At 38.4% G+C, this 8804-nt stretch overlaps 1 long non-coding RNA gene across 1 annotated transcript in view; it reads right to left on the bottom strand.

Annotated features, from left to right (window-relative positions):
* Positions 1–7674: 7674 nt before the first annotated feature.
* The window catches only part of LOC144957231 (uncharacterized), an 18638-nt gene continuing 17508 nt past the window's right edge, over positions 7675–8804 (bottom strand). The window contains exon 3 of the long non-coding RNA XR_013642101.1: positions 7675–7794. This is a non-coding gene — a long non-coding RNA (uncharacterized LOC144957231). The remainder of the gene's footprint in view (positions 7795–8804) is intronic.

The raw sequence follows: 8804 nt of genomic DNA, 5'->3' as shown, positions 1-8804 counted from the left end.
CACCAAAGTTGCATTCAGTGGCGGAGCTTAGCAAATAATTTGGGGTTGCTTCAAATAGCGTAACAATAGATATCATATAAATAGTACTGAACAGTGTTGAAGAAAAATGCTAACGGCGTTTATAGCTTACCTGGTGGACAACGGGTGTGGTTATGTGGTCTAGTGGTATGACACTCGCTTTCGGATCGGAAGGTCCTGGGTTCGAGCCTCGCTCGGCGCATAGTTGAGTCCTTGGAAAAGACTCTTTACTCACATTCTCTCACCGTACTCAGGTGTAAAATGAGTACCTGGCCATTAACAGCGTTGTCTTTGTCCGAAAAATTGTAATATCGCCTAACAGGCGTCATGTCCCGTCCTACATGTTAAATGTTGCTGTTGACCCCTTGTAAAGCGCTTTGAGCACGTTAAGTGGATATTGCTCTATATAAAAGCTCAATTTATTAATTTATTTTTTATATAATGGACGACACAAGAAGCCCGTTAGGTGCATATACGTATTTTGTACAAAGACATTGGTGTAAAAATCTAGGAGGGGGGGGGGGGGGGGGTCCTCCGAATTTTTACACCCGTCTAGCCTTAGATAGGGCGAGTAGAAATGCCTTTCACAAAGACATAACCTAACCTCCGACCAAGTGTTGAGCAAGACAACTTATAAAAGTCGTACAAGACATGTCACGAAAACCCACTGGTCATCCATCGAGCACGGTGTCGGTTTGCCATTCTTGAATATGTTCACTGAGGAGGGGGGGGGGGGGGGCCTTTGAATGTAATAATGTGAAATATCATTGAAGCTAAACTTCTTTAATACTAGATTCCATGTAAGTTTTTAAAATATAGTACAACCTTTTAAAGGAACCGCAGTTTTCAAATACAAGCGGTGTCTTATTAAAATGAAAAAAAAAATTGACCTCGCCACTAGTTCCTAGTCCTGGTAATCTATTAATAGCAATGCTATTCGTTGCATGCTACGAAAAAGAATTCTGCGCTTCACCTTTCTGGAGAAAAACTTGTAAATTTTCCTCATTGTTAAATTTGCATGTTTAATCCATATTGTTATCAGATTTTGAATGAATGTAGAAATCACAACAGGAAGCTACGCCTCTGGCTTTCAACTATTAAATTATAACAATTGTCTATGTTAAGTGAGGAGAAAGTGTGTTGTGTCATTTTGAATTGGATTCAATAGTCTGATGGCACGTCCCCCAGCAACGGCGGCCATCGTGGTTCTAAACAAATAAAATCAGTACTTTTTATTCTTCATGCTGGCTAGTACTTTTTCACATGTCATGTGATCATAATGTATAAAAGTCAAAACATGATCAGATTTATAATGTTTTTCCCCCCTCTGGATACGCTTTTATGCTCGTCAGAGAAGTATTTCATATGGGCGTCCGCCTTTGTTCCGATAGTTTAGAGCCAGTTACTAAGTTACCATGCGTCATTACGAGGGAAGTGACGTTACGACTGTTGAAGCGTATTCAGAGTGGCAACGTTAGTGAGTAGTGCACATGAATCTTGTGAAAAGTAAACCCCTAGTCAAGCCTTGGGGGAGTTCAGTGATCGTAATCGCAACAGAATTCACTGTGTATAGATAGTATGCAGATGACGTCACTCAGGCCTTTGTTATTGTTTTTGCCATCCGCGTTTGTGAGTTGTTCTCACTAAACTGTATTAACCAGACTATAAAAGTTCATGGTTACACAGAGTTTGTGTGTATGTCCGTTATACTTCCGGATGGCAATGTTGTGAACTCCTTGGCCAAGTGCATTCTATCTATAATAATATTGTTAACGTAAGCCCTCCAAAACTTCACTCATCCCAGTCCTTTCGTTTTTTATATACTGTAAAGAAGAAAAAAACCCCCCAAAGTATGGTAATGCAACCAACGAAATAAAAATCGGCTTAATGTCATTTGCAATTCTCGTGTTCCAGCCAATTGGATTCAGTTGTCTGATGTCACGGCGGCCATCTTGGTTCTAACCAAAGAAAATCATTACTTTTTATTCTTCATGCTGGTTAGAACTTTTCATATGTCTTGAGATCAGATTGTGTAAAAGTCAACACATGATCAAATTTATATGTTTTTTTCACCCTCTGGATACACTTTTATGCTCGCCGGAGAAATATTTCATACGGGCGTCCGCCATTGTTCCGATAGTTTAGAGCCAGTGTTACTAAGTTACCATGCGTCATTAGGAAGGAAGTGACGTTACGACTGTTGAAGAGTATTATCATTAAAATTCACAGATGGTTGTGAAGATATCCACGTCAACGAGTGCGCACGGGTTGTAGAACGAGTTCACAACATTGCCATCCGGAAGTATAACGGACCAACACACAAACTCTGTGTAACCATGAACTTTTATAGTCTGGTTAATATAGTTTAGTGAGAACAACTCACAAACGCGGATGGCAAAAACAATAATAAAGGCCTGAGTGACGTCATCTGCATACTATCTATATCCAGTTACAACGTCACAAACATACAAGAAGAAACAACACACAAAACTCACGAACCACAGTACTTCACCGACATAAAAACAGTTCACAGCAACTACACGGCTGAGAAAAACAATATCTAAACCAGAACACACAAATGTTCTCAACGTATGCGATTAAAATCGGTACTGGCTTTTCTTCCTGGTCATAAGACAGCAATACGCTTCGACAGTCATGACATCACTTCCCTCGTATTGACGCATGGTAACTTAGTAACTGGCTCTAAACTATCGGAACAATGGCGGACGCCCTTATGAAATATTTCTCATTCGAGCATAAAAGCGTATCTAGAGGAGAAAAACATTATAAATCTGATCATGTTTTTACTTTTATACATTCTGATCACACGACATATGAAAAGTTCCAGCAGCATGAAGAACAAAAATACCACTTTTCTAAGTTTAGAACCACGATGGCCGCCATGCTGGGCGACGTGACATCAGACTATTGAATCCAATTAAGGCTGTTGTCTGCTTTTCATTTTTCTATCGGAAATGGTAACTGGATTATGACTATAGTGTACCACCCTTTATAACGTTTACAGATGTTTCAAATCCAGCTAGTGTTGTTATTTGTTATTGTAGCTAACGCCGCCATTTTCTCGTGGAACCAACAATAACGAAGGGGCGTCACTCTAATGTTGTTCTACACTTGCCAAATCATCATCATTGCGTTTTTCACCCTGGGTCAGAGTTTGGCCACAGACAAACAGTTTCCATCCTTCCCTATCCTGAGCTAACCTTTTTATCTCATTCCAGGTCTCACCACTTCTCTGTATATCGGTCGCCCAAGCTAAAAAAAAAAGGATTTGGTTTGTCTGTCTGCGTTTCTGTCACGGTTTGAGTTTAATGGAAAGGGGTGTTAATTCTTTGCCAACCCCCAATCTGGAGGACCAGGTGACTCAAAGATGGGGGAATCACACACCATTAGTCGCCTTTTACGACACGCTGGCTTGGCGTTGGGCTATTCTTGACCCTCTTAGTTGCCAATTAGAAGGGGAAAAAACAACAAACTCTCAGTTGGGAATCCATTGGTCATACTTATTTGAAAGCGATTTGATTATCAAAGGTAGATAATTCATGTTATATTTGTCTCAGACTTAATTTATGGAGTTATGTTCAAGGAAAAGAAACTCGACCTCACTATTAAAAGAGCATTTGTATTGGTGCTATGCGTTTAGGTAAACTATTCACAACACCTGTCTGCCAGATTAAACGTATCAACACACAAAAATGTGTGTAACCTTTAACGTTTATGATAACATCACTAACAGCAATACAATGATTGATAACTGATGTTTTTTTTAAGAAAGTAGAACAACTTTAGAGTGGTCCCTTTGCACGGGACGTTTCGAACTAAAGACAATGGCGGCCCTAACAACAATAACTAATAATACACCAACTGGTTTTGAAACACCCATAGATATGTGGTCTAGTGGTCTGACACTCGCTTTCGGATCGGAGGGTCCTTGGTTCGAGCCTTGCTCGGCGCATAGTTGAGTCCCTGGAAAAGGCTCTTTACTCACATTCTCTCACCGTACTCAGGTGTAAAATGAGTACCTGGCCGTTAACAGCGTTGTCTCTGTTCGAAAAATTGTGATATCGCCTAAAAGGCGTCATGTCTCGTTCTACATGTTACGTGGTGCTGTTGGTTAGGGACCCCTTGTAAAGCGCTTTGAGCACATTTAGTGGATATTGCGCTTTATAAAAGCTCAAGTTTTTTTTTTGTTTTTTAAAACACGCAACAGATTAACTATGGTTATAGTCTAGGTGCCATTTCCAATAGAATGAAAGCTCAGGTTTAATTGTAATGTCTGATGACCAGGACGAAAAGTCTAGAACGATTTTAATCGAACACAAAGAGAGATATCGAGCAGACTCCCTCCCTTTTTGTGTGTTTCCTGTTAGGACCACGGAGACTGGGAAGGAGAAAGTAGGATAGACAGATATATATATATATATATATATATATATATATATATATATATATATATATATATATATATATATATAATGCAAAATAAAAAGTTACAGTAAAGTTGCATATACTGAGATTTCCTCTTCAAATTTACATTTTAGATTATTATTTGGGTGCCAAACACTATTTAATATTATCAACACATCAACAGAAACGCACATACAAATTCATAAAGCTCCAGCTCACTCTCTATCTATCTATCGATCTATTCATTTATCTATCTATCTCTCTCTCTCTCTCTCTCTCTCTCTCTCTCTCTCTCTCTCTCTCTCTCTCTTCATTTCTTCCTCTATCCATTCCCCTTCTTTATTGTAATGCAATGTTAAGACTTTTGCAGACTAATGAAGCATTTACTGATTGAATTGCAGAAGGAACGAAAGTCCTTTTGTATTTGTTGGTTCTGCAGTGTGCTAGAGCATACCTTCTACCTGATGGGAGAATTTTAAATTCTTGATGAATCACACGGTTTTTGTTATTAATGATAGAAACAGCTTTTTTTAATGAGATGTTTTTGATGCAAATGTTCAACACCATCCAGAGGGGAATTTATTATTTTACTCGATTCTTTGATAAGTTTATTTATCTTTGACTTTTCTCTTACCCCACATCTATCGTGGCACACTGTAATGCCAAATGTAATAACGCTCATAATGAAGGAGTTGTAAATTTGCAGCATGGTATTTTTGCTGACATTAAAGGATCTTAATTTTCTCAGAATATACAATCTTTGTGTTAGTTTTTTACCCATAGTGTCGATATCATGTTTGAAATTCAAATTGTGACTAAGCGTTATGCCCAAGTATTTAAAATCATCTACAATTTCTACATCAACATTTCCTATTTTAACAGGTTTAAAATGTTCGTATTTACTGTTGTTGGTAAAAATTTGTTCTTTAGTTTTTGAGGTATTAATTTCAAGAAAATTGTGCTGGCACCAGTCTACAAATTTATTAACTTGATTAAAATATTCGGTTTCGGATTCTCTCTCTGTTATGAGACCTAGTATAGCAGTGTCGTCAGCATATTTAATTTTACCTGACAGTTTTCAAATGAAGCTCTACAATCATTAGTGGATAGTATGTAGAGAATTGGGGAGCAAGCGCATCCCTGGGTACAGCCATTTGAGAGATGTTTTATACTTGAGACATGCCCATTCATCTTTACCCACTCTGGTCTCTGTGTTAGAAAACTCCTGAACCAACCAATCAGGTAGTCTGGTATGTCTATGGCACGTGGTTTGGTCATCGGCATGGCAGTGTTCATCGCGTTAAAAGCTGATGAGAAGTCTACATACAGAATCCTCGCCAGGTTTGAGGACCACAAAACACAATGAAAGAAACATTACAAACGAATAATAACAACAAAACATGATAAATCAAACACTAGAGACAAACGGAAACCACAAAACACAAAGAATGAAACGCTTAATAAGAACGAGGGCTATTAAAGAAGAATGAGAACTACAAAAACATGGTGAATGAAACATTTTTTGAAGTTTCATCCCTCGTATTTTGTTTTCACTAAATATTGCAAGGCTTCCATTCCATTTGACTATTATTATTTGTTTATTTGAGCTTCATGAAGTAACATATGCATTATGAGGTTTAATAATATAATGTACGAGTATGTAAAGACAAAGTGACAGATATAAAGGAATCCCATTGTGTTGGTGGTGACGTTGTGTGGCTGACTGGACAGGAAAGACACAGTGACGGAGTTCGGGTGTTTAGCCAAAAGCTGGGAAACAAATATGGGAGGTTAGGTCTTGCAGTTTTAGATATTGAGAGTGAGATAGGCTATGTGTATATTTTGACAATTATTAGAGCTCGACAGTTTAGCAAACGGCAGAGAATATCCGCATGTGAGCTTACATCAAAGATGTAGAAGAAGATAGATTATGTTTATCTTTGGACAACTTTCAGTTTCAGGTTCTTGTGGTCAATCTAGATCTCATTCATTGAAAAGAGAAAATGCTTTTATATACTTTGCTATTTCCACCAGTTTCTTTATTTTCCAGCCGCACATAAATGACATGGGAATACATGAAGCATTGAGAGAGAGAGAGAGAGAGAGAGAGAGAGAGAGAGAGAGAGAGAGAGAGAGAGAGCATTGCCACAACATATGTCTCATGTCTGTAATTCAACTGTGTGTTTGTGTTAGTCATCCTACACATTTTAATCGGGCAGACATGCTTGTCAACAAACAACATTGTGCGACCGTTACATGTCTCATATCAATGGTGCTGCTGAATATATAATTATATGTCGCAGTGTCGTCGGTGAATCAGCGGCAAGGTGGATTGTCTTTTACAATTTCGTCCAATGTTAGTGTGGTGACTACTACTACTACTACTACTACTACTACTACTACTACTACTACTACTACTACTACTACTACTACTACTACTACTACTTCTACTACTACTACTACTACTACTAATACCGAAAAGGAATCTAAAATCATTGTGCCCCATTTGGTCAGTAGTTGTCAAAATAGAAATCTGAATGATAAACCATCTCCATGTAACGGAATGAGGTCGCAGTAAATGCTCTCAAAATAAATAAAAAATGTCACCATTGTGTTCATATAATATTTTTTTTTTAAAAACCAGGACAACTTTACACAAGTCTCAGTCTTCTGAATAGAGATACACATTCAAGAGGGAATAAAGGCGTTATGTCAAAATATGGTTCCTATCTCATTGGAGTATAAGACCAATCTTCCAGAGGACTGAATATATGACTTGTGTAATGAAGTTTAAGTTTCAGAGTGATGGCCTCTTATTTTCTAATCTAAATATATGCCGGTCTTCAATAAAGTCTATCCATCTCTTTAACGTCCCATATTTCTTACATTCTGTCTATAAATCCTGCTAATAAAATAGTTGTGCCACCTTATGATTCAATATGTAATCCATCCGTTGTTTGTCCTCCGAATGAGTTGTTACATACACACTTACAAGGATTTACAAGGATTTAGGAACCTAAAGAGTAGAGGGTGTGATGCTATGTCTTTTCTTCCCAATTGTTAACATTTCAACGGCAATGACATCATACCATTCAGAGGCTAAGGGTTACCGTTGGTATTAAATACTATAAAGCTATCACTATTAATTGATAAAAGCAGTCAACATACACCTTTAGTATATCAATGATTATCAATAAAACGAAAAAAATAACAACAAATTCCTAAAGAAAATTCGATTCAAATTATTTTATTGATGATTGGCATTTGTTTTCAATTGATTATCCAGTTTCGCTGGATTGTTAGAGCATTCACTAATTAAGAACATACCCAAATGCCAAGCGGGCATTCCTCCTGTAGAAAGAAAGAGAGAGTAAATTAATGTTATTATTACAACAAGTATGTCAAAGATGATTGATCATAGGGCAGCAAGCTCGATTCGACTCAAAGTAAACAGCAAGAAGACCCATGTCATAAGAATCAACACATTAAACAAAGATCTCATTGATGGGAATCCTCTAGAAGATATTCAAGAATTCACGTACTTGGACAGTTAACTGACAACAGATGGTGACTGCAATGCAGAGATCAAAACGAGAATCAGTAAGGCAAAATAGACATTTGCTTCCCTCAAGCAAATTTGGAGAGCAAATTATAATTCCAGCACAAACATAAAGGTTTCTTTAAGTAATGTCTTGAGCCATCTGCTCTATGGATCATAATGTTGGAAGATCACAGAGAGTAGCATCCAAAAACTTGAAGTATTCCAAAACAAATGTTTGCGACGAATCTTCAGGATATTCTGGCCAAACATAATCTCAAATGAGGACCTGAGGTCAAGAGCTGAATAGAGTGTCTGGAGAGTGTCATTAAAAGGAGAAGATGGCAATTGTTGGGGCATGTCTGTCCTAGACTTAATGAAAAACTCATAAGAAAGACTCTGCGATGGACACCCCAATGAAAGAGGAAGCAAGGCCGCCCCAATGAGACTTGGAGACGCGACGTAGAGAGGGACCTAAAACAGAGAGGTCTGTCCCTCGAGATGGCCCCAAGAATAGCTGCTGACAGGATCAGGTGGAGATCCCTTGCATCGCCTCAAGTGCCAGCAGGCCCGGAAAGGATTGAGCGAGTGAGTGAATGAGTGAGTTTTGATAAGCCAAATCTAACATACACAGCTACCCTTTCACCCTTTCTGGGTGGACAAGGGGGGGGGGGGGTCAGAAAAAATCTCAACACACGCCCAATCGATCTTGATCCCTTTGCGTGTGAAGCGAGTATTCTAACAACTGAGCGATCGGGACCCCCCCCCCCCCCCCCCCCCCCCCGATTATGATGATATGACCATTTCTAAGTTCACATTATGA

Source organism: Berghia stephanieae, chromosome 11 (genome assembly GCF_034508935.2).
Source record: "Berghia stephanieae isolate SIO BIC M18660-M18661 chromosome 11, UCSD_Bste_1.3, whole genome shotgun sequence".
NCBI classification, from domain to species: domain Eukaryota; kingdom Metazoa; phylum Mollusca; class Gastropoda; order Nudibranchia; family Aeolidiidae; genus Berghia; species Berghia stephanieae.
This window is presented reverse-complemented; position numbering and strand designations above follow the sequence as displayed.